Here is a 19,320-nt window from a genome sequence, read left to right on the forward strand (position 1 = left end):
GATTATTTATATCAGAAGGATTTATGAAAGCCGTTGGAAGGAAAAGCCAAGAATCAAGGAACTATGTCAAAGGTTGAATGGGATCTTTTGGACAGAAAGGCACTCGGAAGCATTCGGTTATGCTTGACACCATCGGTGACATTTAATATTACAAAAGCAAAGACGACAGAAGATTTGATGAAAACCCTAGCGACACTGTATGAAAAGCCCTCCGCTTCAAATAAGGTATTTCTCATGAAGCGTTTATTTAATATGAAAATGGCAGAAGGTGGATCTGTTGCAGATCATTTAAATGATTTTAATACTATTACTAGTCAATTATCTTCTGTGGGTATCAATTTTGATGAAAAAATTAGGGCTCTCTTGATTTTGTGTTCTTTGCCTGAAAGCTGGAATGGCTTTGTAATGGCGGTGAGTAATTCTATTCCTGGATCTAGTACCCTAAAATATGATGATGTGATTGGTGTTATTTTAAGTGAGGAAACTCGTAGAAAATCCTCAGATGGATCTACATCAGGAAGTACTTTAAATGCACAAAGCAGGGGCAGAATGACTGAAAGAGGAAGTAACTCTGGAAATCGTGGGAAATCAAGAGGAAAGTCAAAGGGGAGGAGGTCTCAATCGAGAGGACCAAATGATTGCTGGTACTGTAGGAAACCAGGGCACAAAAAGAAAGATTTCTGGACTCGAAAGAAAAATGAAGGAGATAAATCAGATGGAGACAAAGAGGCAAATGTGGTAAGTAACAAATCCGAAGAGGATGCTTTGCTTCTGTCTTTAGAGAGTGTTGATGATTCATGGGTTTTAGATTCTGGTGCTTCTTTTCATGCTACACCTCATAGAGGTTATTTCATTGATTATGTCCAAGGGGATTTTGGGCTTGTTTATTTGGGGGATAATGAACCTTGTCAGATTGTTGGAAAGGGAAAAATTAAGATTAAGTTGCAGAATGGGAATCATTGGCTACTACATGAGGTAAGACATGTTCCAAAGCTGAGTAGGAATTTAATTTCAGCAGGGCAACTCGGTGATGAGGGTTGTGTAGTTACTTTTAATGATAAAAATTGGAAGGTTTCAAAAGGTTCCCTTGTAGTAGCAAAAGGTGTGAAAGTAGGCACCTTATATCTTTGTACAGGTCATATTGTTCCTTCTACTTTGATTGTTTTAGAGAAAAATGAATATTCAGGAACAATTACTGCAGTTGAGCAGGGAGAACAAATAGCTGCTGTAGATTCTGATACAGCGTTGTGGCACAATAGACTTGGGCACATGAGTGAGAAAGGTATGAAAGTACTTCATTCAAGGAAAGTTTTACCAGGTCTAAAATGTGTGAATATGGATTTCTGTGAAAGTTGTTTGTATGGAAAACAAAAGAGAGTGAGTTTTGTAAAGACTGGGAAGGAAAACAAAAAGGAGAAATTAGAGCTTGTGCATACAGATGTATGGGGACCGGCTCAGGTATCTTCCCTTGGTGGCTCTCATTATTATGTTACATTTATTGATGATGCAACTAGAAAAGTATGGGTTTATTTCCTTAGACAGAAATATGATGTATTTCAAACTTTTAAGAAATGGAAATGCTTGGTTGAAAATGAGACTGGTAAGAAATTAAAATGTCTCAGATCTGATAATAGTGGTGAGTATTGCAGTCATGAATTTGAAGATTATTGCTCCACTAATGGTATTCGTAGACAAAAAACTGTTCCAAGGACTCCACAGGAAAATGGAGTGGCTGAACGCATGAACAGGACTATAATGGAGCGCGCAAGGAGCATGAGGTTGCATGCTGGGTTGCCCTTACACATGTGGGCGGAGGCTGTCAATACTGCAGTATATTTGATTAATAAAGGACCCTCTACTCCTTTAGGCTGTGGTATTCCAGAGGAAGCATGGACTGGTAAGAAGGTGAGTTATTCTTTTCTCAAGACCTTCGGTTGTGAAGCTTTTGCTCATATAGACTCTGAAAATAGAACCAAGCTAGAAGCTAAATCAAAGAAATGTGTCTTTGTTGGATATGGCATTAATGAATTTGGCTATAGGCTTTGGGATTTTGAAAATCATAAAATTATAAGAAGCCGGGATGTCATATTCAATGAAAAGTGTTGTACAAAGATCTGTTGCAGCAACATGAGAAGAAAGAAGATGATTATGTCGTGCTGGATGATACTCCAAAAGCTGATGTTCCAGCCATTCCTCATGATGTGCAACAACTACAACAACAAATACCACACACACCAGTGAATGTTAGACGGTCAACAAGGCCAATTAGACCTCCACAAAGGTTTTCTCCCTCTTTGTATTCTATTTTACTTACTGATGCTGGTGAACCTTAAAGTTATGATAAAGCTATGTAGGTGGATACTAAGATTCAGTGGGAGTCTGCAATGAAAGATGAAATGGACTCTTTGCTGAAAAATAAGACATGGGATTTGTGCAAGTTGCCTGCAGGTAAAAAGGCTTTACAGAATAAATGGGTTTACAGGTTGAAAGAAGAGGAAGGAGGTAAGAAAAGATTTAAGGCCAGGTTAGTTGTAAAAGGATTTGCACAGAAAAAGGGAATTGATTTTGATGAGATATTTTCTCCTGTTGTTAAAATGACTTCTATTCGTACTGTTTTAAGTCTTGTGGCTACTGAAGATTTTCATTTAGAGCAGATGGATGTTAAAATAGCCTTTCTTCATGGTGATTTGGATGAAAAAATATATATAGCTCAGCCACAGGGTTTTGAGGTCAAAGGTAAGGAGAACTTAGTGTGCAAATTGAAGAAAAGTTTATATGGCTTGAAGCAAGCACCTCGGCAATGGTATCTGAAATTTGACAATTTTATGCATGAGCATGGATATAATAGGTGTCATTCAGATTACTGTGTTTATTTTAAGAGGTTGGATGATGATAGCTACATTATTTTATGTTTATATGTTGATGATATGCTTATAGCTGGGTCTAACATGGATCATATTAAGGGGCTGAAATGCCAATTAGCACATGCATTTGCTATGAAGGATTTGGGGGCAGCAAAACAAATTCTTGGTATGAAGATTTGCAGAGATAGGAAGAACAAAACATTGACGCTATCTCAAGCTGATTATGTTGAGAAGGTGTTGCAACATTTCTCTATGGAGAATGCTAAAGCTGTCAGCACACCTTTACCTGGTCATTTGAAATTGACTAAGGAGATGTGTCCCAAGACACAGGAAGAGGAGGATAAGATGTCCAAGGTACCCTATGCTTCAGCTATAGGAAGTTTGATGTATGCTATAGTATGCACTAGGCCAGATATTGCACATGCAGTGGGAGTCGTTAGCAGGTATATGAGTCATCCAGGATTTGAGCATTGGAATGCTGTCAAGTGGATTATCAGATATTTGAGAGGAACATCCAATAAGGGTTTACACTTTGGGGGCTCTACTACTGATTTATAGGGCTATGTTGACTCAAATTTGGCTGGGGATATTGATACCAGGCGGAGTACTACAGGTTATGTCTTTACTATTGGTGGGGCAGCCGTGAGCTGGGTTTCTAGGCTACAGAAGATTAATGCTCTCTCCACTATAGAGGCAGAGTATGTTGCTGCTACAGAGGCAACCAAAGAGATGATATGGCTTCAGTTCTTCTTGGAAGAATTGGGACATCCTCAAAAGGATAATTATTTGTTCACAGATAGTCAGAGTGTCATTCATCTTGCTAAGAATTCAGCTCTGCATTCTAAGACCAAACACATACAGTTGCGGTACCATTTCATTCGGCCAGTTTTGGAGGATGGACAGTTAAAGCTGGAGAAGATACATACCAATGAAAATCCAGCAGATATGTTGACAAAGGTTGTAACAAGGGAGAAGCTGAACTCCTCTTCAGCTTCAGTTGGTCTTTTAGACTAAATATGAATAAAAGAACAGCAGAGTCCAGGGTGGTTTGATCGAGTGGGAGCCCCATGCGGTAGTTGTATTGCTACAGGATCAGTCTCCAAGTGGGAGATTGTTGTTTAGTGTGGAGCCTGATCAGTCCCCAAGTGGGAGATTATTAGATTGTGGTGACGGATCAGGAAAGTACTGTACATACTTCATAAATAGTGGGGTTCGAATTTTTTTTTTGGGAAGTAGCCAACATGGTAGCCGACATATTATGGCCGACATATGGCCGACATGTTATAACCCTAAAGCGGTTTAATACTTGTATAAAAAGGGCTTAGGGTTGGGTATTTTTCATGTGTGGTGATACGAAATTGGTTCTTACAGCGGTATTGAGCTGTAAGGGATTACGGATTGTAATCAGGTTGTAATCACTGGATTGTAATAAGATCGGACTTGCTGTTTGGTGGATGTAGCCCAGGGATTGGGTGAACCACATTAAATCTTGGTGCCTTGTGTTCATTTCTGTGTGTTCTATTATTTTCTGTTATTGGTTATATTTGCATGTAGTTTTTTATTTTTGTCTGTGGTTTATCCTAACAGTTTGGGTAGCTGAGTGTGCTTATTGGCCTTAGTTACTCCTAACCTACCCTGCATCATCACCTCATCAAACCTCTTATCTAGGTTATCTTATCTTCTTATGAGTTTCTTGATGGTCTCCTCTAGCACAACATTTTCCCCATAACACCTGTGAACATCAATTCCCAGAGACGCCTCAAGGTTAATCTCATCTCCCTTTGTATTGTTCTTTAATTTTTCATGTTGACGGGTCAAGGAGGTGACAGATTAGGGCCCACATTATTACCCCCAATATTGGTAACCTATGTGGTTCCGGTCTCAACTTTAAGAGTGTCAAAAACATGGGAGGACATAGAACTCAAGTGGCTATCCATCAGATTGCAGTCACCCCTTATCCGAGGACCTTGACTCATAGTCTCATCCTTATCATCATCAATATACATTCTATGGTATACCTTCCATTTTTTCCTTTTAGTAGGCTTCTTATTCTTCCCACTATCTATAGAGTCTGAACTAATAGCACTCTTGCTTATCCTTAAGGTTCCCTTGCTTCAAATTCTTTCTAGACCTGAGGGATTTTCTCCTACCCAATTCGACCTCAGCATCATAATCAATAATGGTAACATCCTTATCCATCTTAATTTATTGAAGAATGTAGGAGGGGGAGGGATTGGAACACTTAGTGTTCAAAATGAAGACATCCTTCATAGAGATTTTGGGGGGTAGAAATGGAAAGCGATGGGTTGGGGTGGGGGGGGACCTAAACATTAATGAGACGAGGGGGACAAAGAGCCCTATGAAAATTGTAGAGGCAGAATATGAATATCATCTTCCATAGAATGCAACAGAATGTGGGGGAAGGAAATAAGGTCATAATTCCTAAAGTGATTCAAGATAGGGAAATGGTAGTAATAAAGAATATGAAAACAACCCTCTAGTGTAAGACAACAAATGATAGCATAACATACCTCATTCCAAGAAGGCATAAGAGATTCTATCTCAAAGTCACTATGCATATGAATCAACTCTTCATTAGGGAAGAAGAATTTTCTCAATCTAGCTTCATATGAAACCTTCATTTGCTTATGCCATTTTCTACCTTCAAGGGAGATTCTAGTAGCTCTAGAAATCACTTCTTTATTAATATCAAATAAAACCCCATTAACAATGATATGTCAGTCATTCCAGTAGTTTATAAATTGCACGGAGACATTCTCATCACAACCCTCAATACATTCATGAAGAGAACTAGGCTTGCCTTTCGTTGATAAAATCGAAGCCACATCATTATTTTTTATGGAATCCTCAATATCACTTGGCTCAATATGAACACGATTACCACCCATCTCTATACTTTCACCTAATTTCACAACCAACAAATCCCACTCTTTACAAGTTAAACAATCCCTTACTTGAAATACAACTTAATGGGAATAATGCTAAGATCACAACTTTGATTACACATAGGCAAAAAGCACAATCAACAAGGAGTAATTACTATATTTAGTATGCCACCACAAAAGGAAATTATGCTAATGTATTCCATAAATCTGCTGCTCATGTCATTATTAATTAAGCTGATACTTTTGTTACTAACATAATCCCTTCATAATTCATCTTGGATATCACATAATTTTTTTGAATGAAATAGATAGTAATAAATATGAGAAACACTCATCATTATTTTAACAACCCATTTCAAATTAAAAAAGTGCATTTTCCCTGCCCAAAAGGTGGTTGTCCTAGAGAGGTCATTGGGGTGTTGTCACATGCTCATGAGGTGTATCCATCCCATAGAATTAACTTTTGTCACTCCCCATAAGGGTTTGAATTGAAACCAAAAAGCCTTCCACATTTCTCTAGAGTAGAAAATATGAGATATCATGTTTGTACATGGCAACAATACTTGTCACTTGGTTCCCTTCATGGTAAATATGTGGAATGACAACATCTTGAAAATTTTCCAATTAAAATCTTAATGTCACTAATAATTGTAGGGACCTTCCAGCTATTTTTTCTTCAGCCTCCAACTTCCTCAATGATGAGCTCACCGTCCACCACAAACTGAAGTAAGCCCATTGAGATAACACTTTTAACCCCTCAAAAGAGGCACATGAATTCAAAAACATTGTTGGAATTCACTCCAAAACTAGTTGCATCCAACACCACTTATCTACCCCAATCTCTCTTATAATTCCCATAGTAGCCACAACTCCTCCGCAAGATAACTCATTAAAGTTATGTTTGAACCAATAGGTTAAAGCTAGTTACAATCTAAGATTATTTCTAGCAATAGTTTTAGAAGTATTAAAATTGAAGACCAAATAGAGAGCCCCAATTATCCACCACAACATGATCACATCTAGAGGGAGAGAAGGGAGGAGTTTTCCATTTCCAAATGGGCTAACACTCCTTAATAAAATTCATCAAAATTTGTAGAGAGACTGTAGGGGGAGAGTTTTTTTTTTTTTTTTGAAGATGTGATTGTTCCTCTCCTTCCATAAGTGCTAGCAGACATACAAATGTATCACTTTCCATAAGATCCTCACAAGAGGGTGATCGAATGGGAATTTCTACTTAAAATTAAACTATTGAAGATCATAAGTAAAGACCCAGGAAAGCCCAAGTTTGTGCAAATTCCTTGACCAAATAGAGGCAGCATATGGTTTCCTCATTATTGTAAAGCACAAAATGATTGACAAAATTGAAACCTCTTTATTCAAGACTATCAATTGTGAGTATATTACCATGAAGAGCTAACCATGGAAATAAATTGATCTTCAAGAGAATACAGAAGTTCGGAGCATATTTCCCAACATTGACATTGTCCTCCACCCCTATAATGGTGTGATATTTGACATTGAAGTCACCAGAAGCATTCAAACCTAAAGCAATGATTTGCTCTCTAGGGAAGGAAGGGATAAAAATACTCTCAATACTTCTTTGAAGTTCCTCCATAGGTCTAGTGATATTTGGTCCTAGACATCAATGAATAACTTAGGCCATTTCCATTTTTATCAAGTAGACATAATTTCTATTTGTCCAACCACAGTGGAAAGTAAACATGTTTTTGATTTGGCTAAAGCATTATTGATTAAGAGATTGTCTCTTAACCAATTATCTTCACAAAATATTATGGTGTTTACATCCCTCATAATTCATCTCACCCCTTCCTTATATATATTTTACTTCTGGCCACATTAGTAAAAATTCATGACCTAGAAGGGAGGTCATTATTGTAGAACTCGTGAGAGGATGAATTATCCTTCAAGTATTTAGTTCTCATGATTTTGCACCATCCAAAAGAATTTTGAATCAACCTCTAACCCACCTTAGCCATAATAGCCCTGTAGAGGTCACCAATTCTCCTCAAATTTAATCCACCCTTGCGATTTGGGTTTTGAGACTTTGTCCCACCTAACTAGCCTCATCTTGGACTTCTAACTAGTTCCAAACCACAAGAAGTTCCAATAGTTTTTTCTTCTATAATATCCCTAAATCTACTGGATATTTTAAACAAATATAGAAAATATATAGGTATGTCTTAGAGAGAGGTTGAGAGAAGCTTTAACTTACATGCATTACTTAGAAGGGTATGTGTAGGATCGTGGTGGGCCAAACTATACCCTTATGTGGCAGTGTAAAATTAGTAATCAAGTTTTTGTTAACTTGATGTGCAATTTTGAACTAGTTATGAAGTTTATATTAAAAAGTTGTACGAATAGAATCTGTAGAAAATTGAATGTAGTTATGAAATTGAATTTGAAAATAATTTAATTTGATTGGTCAAAAACTCATATTTTAATGTAGTAGTACAAAATCTTTATGACAAAATGAAGAAGTATGTGTATGTCTGACCACCTTAATCATAGTCAAATAATTTTCATTTATAAGATTCTAGATATGAAAAGTAGACTTGTGTCTAGATATGACACATATTTTTGGGTATTTTCATTCCAAGTAAAAAAAGTAATTATGAATTTTCTACTACAACATTTTTAGAAACCAAAAGGCCCATGTCTGACCACGTTAACTAATGAAAAAAATTACCAAATTTTAAATTTTTTTCTTTTATTAAATTAGGCGAAGCATAGAATGTGATGCATCTTTCAAATTTTAAAAAAAGTTTTACGGTTTAAAAGTTATAGATTTTTTCAACTAGTATGTAAATCAACACCTTATAGGTATCTTTATATTTAAAAAAATAAGTAATAAATACTTATTTAATTAATATTTTGACAAAAAATATATCACTACAAAGGTGAGAACATCCTCAAGAAACCCTTTTCATTTTTGCAAATTCAAAGTTTGATACCTCCTTGAGGTTTGGAAGTCACATAAATGGGGAAAAATCACATTTTTTGAGTGTTAGAAATGTTTAGGAAAACTAAGAGGGGTAGGTGCATCAATTACTCAAGGTCCTTAAGTACCAAGTGAATAATTGAACAATAAAACTCTTACTGTTATGCTTATCCTGTTGTTGCTTGGTCTCTACTATAAACAAAATATATTGTTTCAAGTATAACATGCTTTGTTGAATATAAAATGTAAAACATATAAAGAATTCAACATATTTTTGACACTAGAATTTTTTCGTGGAAACCCAATTTCGAAAAACCACCAGTAACACGCCATCAATTTTTCACTCTTTTGAAGTGAGCTCTATTAGGAGCCCACCCTGTTAAAGGTTACAAAACACACTGTTAAATATGACCTTTTTAAAGGATTTAATCACCCTATTAAGAGTGGCCTTGTTAGAGGACTTTGATCATACCATTTAGAATGTCACCTTGTGAAAAGATTTACATAGATGGCTAAGTCCTACAAATGACTGTTAGGTCAACCTCTATTAAAAGGATTTTAATACAAACTATTTATAATTATTAGAAAGAAAACAATAGGGTTTCAAGCTATGTGATTAAAACTCACTTTGCAAGTTTAGATCTCTGTCCAGTTTAGGTGTTGATTCACTAATAAGATCTCCATTATCATCTATGTTCTTTATTTGATTGACAACCCTTCAAGCAATCAGTCTTCCCCCTTCAATAAAACTTAAGCCTTCTTGCTCAAATTTCACTTATCGTTATCAACAACATCTCTGCAAGATTTCTCCTTTAGCTTCGCATTCACTCACACAATTGTGCATTTCTAATCCACCTCTGTCTATATGTGCCTCTCACATATACTTGCACACCTTGATACTTTGTTTGGTTTTGTACTCTTTAAATAGGCAATTCTTTCTTTACCATTTTCTACCATCACCATAGATCTTAGGGTTTATGATTAGGTTCAACATGATTCACTGTATTTGTCCATTTTCTTGATATTCTTCTAGAAACTTCTCTGAAATTCATTTATTAGGTCTTTACCTAATCCTCACCTTGAATTTAATGATCCAACTCATCAATATTATCTTCAACATGGTTTACATCTCCCAAGAAATCAACTAAATTGGATTAGAATCATGATTTCCTTGAATTCATCTTCAACAGTATTACTTGACAATCACTAAGTTCTGACACCTAATCATCACTAAACACTTGATTGTTGTAAAAATTCTTGGCTTGGCATTGAATAAATTTCTCAATCAATATTGATGCTTGTTCAACACTAGATTTTCTTGACACTAACTGTAGCTTAGTTGACACTAGCATCACTTGGCATTCCTTTTTCATTTACTATATTGCTCAAATTGTCTTAACTTTGTCCACGTAAACAATAAATTTTCTTTATCAAAGTCTATCTAATAAAATGTCCATTGTAGCTTCCTATTCATAACTCAACCTTTCCTCTAGGTGCTATTGTTATGAGTAATTTCTCAAATCCTCTTCATCAATCAAATAGATATGCCATTTAGATTAGGTAGCAATGTGTCTTATCAATAGATTTTACATCAATGACAAGACAACAATTGTTCCAATTTATGTTTCCAACATTGAGTTGACCAATAGGTGAGGAGATCTTTCCAACTACATCCTATGCTCTTAAGGACTTTCAAGGTCTCTTCTTGACCTCACCAGGGATTTCTATAAGTCCCTATTAGGGGATTTCCACTTACATTTCTACTTTCCTTTAAAGGTCTCTCCACCAAGTCTTTTCCCTACACCTACTCTCCTTTCATTTTGTGACTTAACTCATGGAGTCCCCTTTCCAACATGTCAAATCTTTACTGATCATGCTTAAGGATAGAATGGTTCCATTCAAATTCCTTTCAACTTGTTTTGAGTCCACCTATACTCACCTTCAATATTCTTCTTATCAATCTCTTGGTTATAGGGCTAGTAGTCTTTCAACCCCAATTAGGTCTCCTAGTTAGGTTATTGACATATAAGTTGAAAATTCATAAAACAAGGCCCATATCTATTCACTGATCTAGATACCCTTTTCATATTTGTTAAAGATTTTCTAGGTTTATAGTCACCTAGCTATCTATACACCTCCTTCCTATAAATAGGTCTAAAAATGAGGAATTCTAGCCCTTCATGCTAACATAAATTTATTGGATCCACAAAAAGCACAAAAAGCCCCTTTATGAGTACTCCTTATGCTCATTGCATCTTTTCACATCCCTCTACATCTTCAAGAACTGAGATTGACTATTTCAATCCATGAAACTCTCCATTTATACTCTATAACTGTTAAGGTACCTAATTGGGTACACCAGGTCTTGCCTATAGCTTGAACTTAAAAATAGCAATCTTATTTATCAAAACTTAAAAATTCATATTTATAGTGTATATATAGTTCCCTAACATGCCCCAAATGGCCATACAATTGCAACCATGGGATTTTATGTTAGAGCCATTTTTCTTCCTTCTACTTTGTATTGACCAGTGAAATAGTCACAAAGGAAAGAATTTTAAAAAGACAACCAAATAAAAACCTCCTACTCTACTCTTGTAGACAAATGAAATATAAGAAACAACCTAACTACTCATAGGGTTTGATTCATCAAATTAGTCCATTAATATATTGTTTCTCAAGTTGCCAAGCTTACTGTGGTAGAAACATTAGCGTTTTGTATTTCCCTATACTAGAAAAATTTACAACACTTCATCCAAATCCAATCTTTTTCATGGTTGCATTTAAATACCTTAAAATTCCACACCATTTTTTGGAGCTGAAATCAACCAATTCTCAGTGAATTTTGCAAAATGTTGTCATGAGCAATATTGACAATTTTTCACCAAGACTCTTAAATGTCATCCCTATGATGCCAAATTGTGTAGTTTGGATTAAAATGACCTCTAGAACTCCTTTATCAAAAATTTGACAAGTTTTATCCACCTTTTATCTATTTTCCCAAATTTTCCTTCAAGATTAAAACTTTGCATTTACAAGGTCAACTTGAGAAATTTAACCACAACTAACTCCAAACTTCTATCTAGACATTATAACCTTCCTAGAACACTCTTGGGACCCCATCCTAGTTCTTATCATTCAGTGCTTTTGCCAAGACAACCTACAAGCCAAAATTTCATTAGTTTTTTTGGATAAAACTCTAGGTGGTCCTGCACCATTCTCCCCCTCTCACAAAGAACTCAAGTCACTCCAAGAGTGATTAGGTCCATACTAATGCCTAGTTTATTGAATTCACTCTCACCAACCCAAGTATCTTCTTCCTCTAGTGTGTGCCTCTATTATAGTAGATGATCCATGTAGATTTTATTCCTTGTCATCTTCTTAACCTTGGAATCTAATACTTGTTCAATCACTAGTTTCACTTGAGTTGGCAACTTGAGTTCTTTGATATCATTGTTTACCTCTATCTTATCTTCTTACTCTTCCACATCAGAACCTTTGTATCTAACCACATCTTATATATTGAATATAGGTGATATTTATAATTCCTTTGATTTGTGAATCTTATAGGAAATCTATCCATGGTCCCACTCTCCTCATCTATAATTTTCCTAGTATGCCCTTTTGAAGTATGGCTTTATTGAGATGCACCATTACCTAATCACCTACTTCAAACTATAGATATTTTCTCCTTTCATCTACCTTGGACTTAATTTTTTGATTTTCTTCTATCAAATTCTTCTTTACCTATTCATTTACCTCCCTTATATATCGTGCAAATTCATATGCATGTCCATTGGTCCCATCTTGACCTTCTTCAATTCTCTGAGCTCAAAAATGCCTCTTGGATGTAGGTCATAGAAAATATTAAATGGACTCTTGCCAATAGTTCTCTTTCTATTGTCATTATAAGAAAATCCAACTTGGGGAAGTACTTGATTCCAGACTTGACCATACTCCTTGGTTAGGCATCTCAATCAGTTTCTAAGCACCTTGGTAATCACCTATGTCTAACCATTTGTTTGAGGATGGTAAGATGAACTTTGTGTCAAATTTGTACCTAGTCTTTTCAATAATGTCTAACAAAAATGCCCCATCAATTTAATATCCTCGTCAAGCACTATACTAATTAACAAACTATGGATTCTTAGTAATTACTTGAATAAAAGATGGGTGATGTATCTAGTATCATGAGTTGTCTTGCAAGGTATGAAATGACTCATCTTACTAAACCTATCTACTATCACAAATACAACTTCATAACCAATGTTTTTCCTTGGTAAGCCAGCTATAAAATCCATACTAATACATGCCCATGGTATATTAGGTGTAGGTTGTTAGCATGAATGTTGATGGTATTCCTTTGGGGGAGTACCCTAAGAGTTGGAGAGAATGTGGCAATATTGACATGTTGCATTCATGATTGTGCTTGTCATTGATGTCAACATAGCTACAATTCTGTGAAGACTGGAAGAATAATAGACAAAAATCATGGTCGTATGGATAGAGGTTTGATGTTTTGGTGAAGCATAGTTAAGGATATGTTCTACATTATGTCCTAATGATGAGGTTAAGTATACATAATATAAGTCGTAGACGTACAGAAGATATATTTGATTTATAGAGAGAAACATAAAAATAGAGTTCCTAAAAAGGAGTTTTTGATGTTTGTATTGTATATCCTAAAAAAGATATAATTAGGTTATGTGAGGTTATATAGATATAGAGGATAGTCTAATGATGATGCAAGTGAGTGTGCAAATTTTGTAGTCATATGTGTAAGAAGTTGTAAAGACTGTGAGCCAATAGTGTTGTGTGGTTGCAAAATAATTAATTATCTTAATGTGGTCCTATTTTAATTAATTGGGAAAGCCTTAAGGCCAACTAAAAGAATTATTTTGAGGACATGGTATAAAGGAAAGATATTTTTCTTGTTTAAGCTATGAAAAAAAGTGCGAATAAGTGTGAATGAGAGCAGAGTATTTGGAAAATGCAAGTAAGTGATCTAAAGGATTATTGGATGCAAATTTGGTAATCTAGTATCAAGATCAGAAGAAGCAAAGAAATCCGGTTGATAGGATAGAAGAAGAGGAATGAGAAGAATAATTTAATTCTATTATTCTACAAGCAATAATATAGAGATCATTTGGAAAGTGAGTTCATTGGTCTTCCCCCTGAAGCTATTTGGATAGTGGCTCCATATGCCTTCTACAACTCCTAATAGGGTTGGAGTCTCCTAACAGGGACTACTAAGTACTGAATATATTTCATAGATTCCTAGTAGGCTTCATCCTCTACCAAGGAATATTTATATTAGTACATCATTTTTGTGGGTATCAAGCCCACTGAGTTTTTCCCTCTGATCAAGGGTTTCCCTAGTTAATATATCTAGTGTTATTGTGCATGAGTATCTTGTTGTGGCTTATGCTTATATTGCTTATATGGTTAAGTTTAATAAGGTTGATATTTTTTGTTGTAATTATATAACTAATAGCCAATTAGTGGACTATATATTCTAAAAATTGGTATTATTAGAGCCTCATGTACTTGAAGAGATATCTATAAAGCTTTGGGAGATCAATGGCGAGTCACTTTAGAAAAGATACTCCCAAGTTTGATGGTGTTAACTATGACAGCTAGAAACAAAATATGAAGCCTTGTCTACTATGTATTGGTCCAAGATATTGGATTTTGACAAAGGATGGAAAAATCATTGTGGAAGAAAGAAAGCTTGAGGAATGCAGTGAAGTAGAAAGAGATCTATTCATGTGCAATATGAGAGCTAGAGAAGCAGTATTGATAGCTCTTCTTGAGAATGAATACAGTTAGGTAAATTCACTTGAAACATCTCATAATATTTGGAAATCCTTAGAATCTACTTTTGAAGGAGATAAACATACAAAAAGAGTAAGATTATAGAATTGGATATGCTTGTTTCAAGATGCTAATATGTTAGAAGCTATGTTGGTAGGATATCTGAGATTTTTGCAAGAATCAAATCAATTGGTGGATCCAAAGAAGAAGATAAAAATTTATGGAAGGTTTTGAAAACATTTCCAACATCATTCAAGAAAGTACAACATATGATTGTACTACTAATTCATGTGAGTGCTAATTATGGGCCTCTAAAACCAAACACACTTCTACATGATCATTATATGTGAGAAACATCTTGAAATGAACATGGGATTGTCCATTCGGTATGTCCCAACAAAGTGATATGTTGCCTTCTAACTAGACAGGATTTTGCTATTCACTCTTAGAATTGAGAGATCAACAACCAGACCAAATTAGCATGAAGGATTTGAAAGCAATTCAAATGTAATCTAATCTATATTTTTGATATTTTTCAAATGCAAAGATATTAGATTAATCTAAATGAAATTGAAACTAATCTAAGAACAATTGAAAATATAACTAGATGAATGCATTTTAATCTAAATGATGAGCATAAAAGGAAGAGAAAATTTGAATGCAAGACACTTGAGTAATCAAATTAAAATTAATTCAATATTATTCATGTGCATCCTCTCAAAATTAGAGGTTGAAGGTTTCTTACATAGAATCCTAGAATTTGATCAATGATTAAGATCAAACTTAGTGTATGGTCCTAATTGAAGATAAGATTGAGTCCTCCAGTATTGATGGAGTTGAATGAGAGGAAATAGGAGATAACAATGATCCATTAAAATGTGTGCTCATAATTAGATTTTATAATTAATTAATTAATTAGTTTCAACAATTATGAGGACATATTTGAATTAATTCCATTTTCCATTTGAGATGAAATAGGAAAGGATATTAATCCATTCAAATATCTAATTAAATAAATAATTAATATCAATATGTATTACATATATTTAATTAAACCAAAGTACTTTAATTCCTTCTTTATGTGTATTAGCTAAAGGGGCTGATTAATTTAATTAAAGTACTTATGAATTATAATTAAAATAATTAAATTAATAGGTTTAATTTTGCTAATTCAATTAATATTTAGGAATTAAGTAAAGGAAGTGATTAATATAGATTAATGATTTTATGAATTTGATACTTAGGTTGAGTAGAGATTATCAAAATTAGAATTACCTAGTACAATAGGACTTTAAGTGAGATTGATAAATCGAAATTGGTTTAGAATACCAATGTGCCAATTTAGGGGTATTACATTTGCCCCTCTTTGAATGAATGTGTGAGTGATACATTGATTCAAAGAAATTGAAAATTTAAGAATATAGACCAAGAGCCGAGATTGGTTCTGAGGTTGATGACACAGAGACCAATTGATGAGATTTTTAAGGTTATCTCCAAAACGGAGCTTAGCCTTAGGGAATCCAAATAGAACACCTAGATACCTATATGAAAGAACAAAGGTTATCAAACTTCACAAAATTGTTCCTAGAGTGAGATTCAAGTCATAGGAGTCAAGTTTAGATTGCCCTAATCAAGAGTTCAGATTAGATTGCCCCAATACGTATCCATTAAATAGTGATTGAAAGAAAGAATTTAGAATTATCTCCAAAATGAAGCTTAATCCTCTAAAGTCCAGATAGAACACCTAAATACTAGTCCATAAAAGTCAACAAGACCTAATCATGAGTTGTAGAATTATCCCTAGAACGAGGCTTAATCGTTAGGAGTTAAGGTTAGATTGCCCCAATACTCGTCCTTTGAACTATGATAAGAATTTTTATAAGGTTGATTAGTTGAAAAGCATATGTTGCCAGATTGGGGGAACAAAGATGCCCCAAGTGATGAGATACCCCTAGAAAATAGATATTTTATTTAGATTTGAAGCCATATTTGAATGACTCAAAAATGGTCAATGATGTAATCATCATCTTGCCCCCTTGGGAGTAAAGTCAAAAGATGACACATTAGAAATAAATTGATTTTAAGTATTTTGACGCTCTGGTTGACCATGGTTAATCAGATTTGACTAGAGTTTACTTGAGTTGACTTTTCTAAAAATTTCAAAAAAAGTTGAAGTAATATGTGATTTGAAAATATTCACAAAGTCGCAAAGTATCAGTAAGTGGAATTGCATGAGCATTCAATAGCATCAGTCCCAAAAATTTAAAGTGTATTTTTTAGTTGTTTAAGTGTGCTAGATTTTGAATGTGACCCCAAAAATGAGTTAAAGCAACCAAATTAGCTAATAGGGCAATTTTCACATTAATTAAAGCACTTTGAAAAATTGAGTCAAAACCTCTATAAGGGCCCAAAAGGTCATTTTCAATTCATTTGTGCATTTTTTCTTTTGTGAAGAAAAGAGCTCTTAGGTGAAAATGGTGGTCCCAGTGTAGAGCCATCAATTTGAGCTTTCCAAGTGACATAGTCGGCTAACGAACTATGGAGCTCTGATGAGTAGTCAAATATCCTTCATTGCATTTGAAATTTGATGCATTGCGATCAATTGTTTTCATATTTTTAAGTGTTTTAAGTCACTGATGTCAATGTCCTCAAGTGAGAACCCATTTTTTCACATGAGCTGCTAGAGAAACTTGCGTGAAGAAGTGTCACTAAGGCACTTTATCGCATAGGGTCTTGGGTTTCCTTGCACAGGAGGTATCCATCTGTCATGTGAGATACCCTAAAGTAGGTTGTTCTTTCACCTATATTTAAATGTTTTCTCACATAAAATTATTTTCTTGCTTGGTTCAGTGTCTTTCCTTACATAAGGAAGTCCTTCCTTCATGCGAGAATCAACATCCTTGCATGAGAATGTGAAATCTCATGTGAGATTCTAGCATTAATTACATAAGTATTTTGTCAAAAATGTTTTTGTTTAGTTGTTGTTTCACATTGGCACTAGTTTTTGTTGTATGTATTCAATATGTTGTTGTGCATTTAGGAATAGTATGATGTTTCAAATAGAAAATACTAATCATATTATGGTGTTTGCATGTTTATAGGTTTTGTTTCCAGATGTTTCATTTAGATCACATTATCTAGCTATAGGAGCATTGATAAGATAGCTAGATGGTAGTGAGTGGATGCATATTGGCACTCTTGGTTTATCGTGTCTATGTGATATCCCCAATCTGTGGGTGAATCATATATTGTTGACACCACTTGTTGAGCATTTTCATTTAGAGATGAATACCTTCCATTTTCCACTAGGAGAGATGACCATCACATCAGAGGATATCTATAGGATACTTTAGATGCCATTTAACAGACCTTGCATAGAGTATGATATTCAGTTGAGACCTAGTACATTGGCACTAAGGGCCATTTTTAGGATGATATCATTATGGGTAGAGTCATTCTTATGGAGGAGTTGATTTAGCTTTATGATGATAGACATAGATTGGCAATGGTTCTTGAAGTGTTCTTGAGTTTCTTTTTGATGTCTAATAGAGGCCAACACAAATTAGAGTGTGGTTGGGGGCAGATATTATAGAGGATGCTGGAGCATCCAACAAATTTTGAATGGGGTCAGTGTATGCTAGGCCACATGTATCATGGCATGCATGAGTTGGTATATTGAGAGAAGAAGAGCATGACAGTAGGAGTTTATGTGTTATAGATCTAGGCATGGGAGCACTTATTGATCAATAGACTCATTTGTATGGATATGAGACAGCCTAAGGAGCCTTACATTTGTAGGTACTAAGGCTAGATGACCTAGACTATTTTGGGAAAGACTAAGATGTGGAGCTCAGAACTAGATGACATGGTGTCAGTTATATGGTGACATGGAGAGAGACAGAGGACTGGGATGACACATGAGTAGAGCTTGGGTGCATGCTTTCCTCTTGGCCATTGATTGATCGCTCGATCTAGGTGATCGAGAGATTTTTGTTGACAAACATGTGGTGATAGTATGGTAGGCCACATGAAATCTCATAGGAGTATTGCACCTATGCTCGCTATACCATAGAGGTTGAGAAGGGGTAGTCAGTTAGACTAGATTATGGGAGATCGATGATTTATGTGCACTCGATTACCATGTGCAGTGGGATTATATGCCTAGAGTTGCAAATGGTTAGTTGACTCTGACATATAGGGAGTATTTTGTGAGTCATCCCTTTCCTTGATTACAAACCTAGTGGGGATGGTAGTGTCTATATAGCCAGTGCAGATACTACAACAACAAGGACCTAGGAAGCATACATCATAGGTATGAATCCCTCCACATCAGATGAGACAGGATCTAGGTGCTGGTGGGAGTGGGATTGAGCATAGATGTGTGGGGGGTGAGATTTGAATCAAATTAGGTGCTATTGGAGGAGATGCATAGAGGCAACATGTTGATGATGAGCCTCTACAACAATGAGTGCAAGACTATGTAATGTCCCCTCTTTAGTTCGACATGACATTGATCATGGATTTTGCCTATTCTAGACTCTCGTAGGCAAATGGTGTGGAGAGAGAGTCAATTCTGAGGATCAGATGGTCATATCTTGCTCTTGAAGAAGTGTTAAGAGGTTATATTTTATTATTATGTGTTATTGGGGCCTACATGTTATAATTTTAAGTTGAGTTGCACTTTTTATTTTATAAAATTACTGTATTATAAAAAGTGCATTATAATGAGATTTTAAAAAGGATGTTTCTAGAAGTTCTAGAAAAAGTACATTATAAT

This window comes from Cupressus sempervirens, chromosome 1 (assembly GCF_028749045.1).
Source record: "Cupressus sempervirens isolate cs-2001-9-10 chromosome 1, ASM2874904v1, whole genome shotgun sequence".
Lineage (NCBI taxonomy): Eukaryota > Viridiplantae > Streptophyta > Pinopsida > Cupressales > Cupressaceae > Cupressus > Cupressus sempervirens.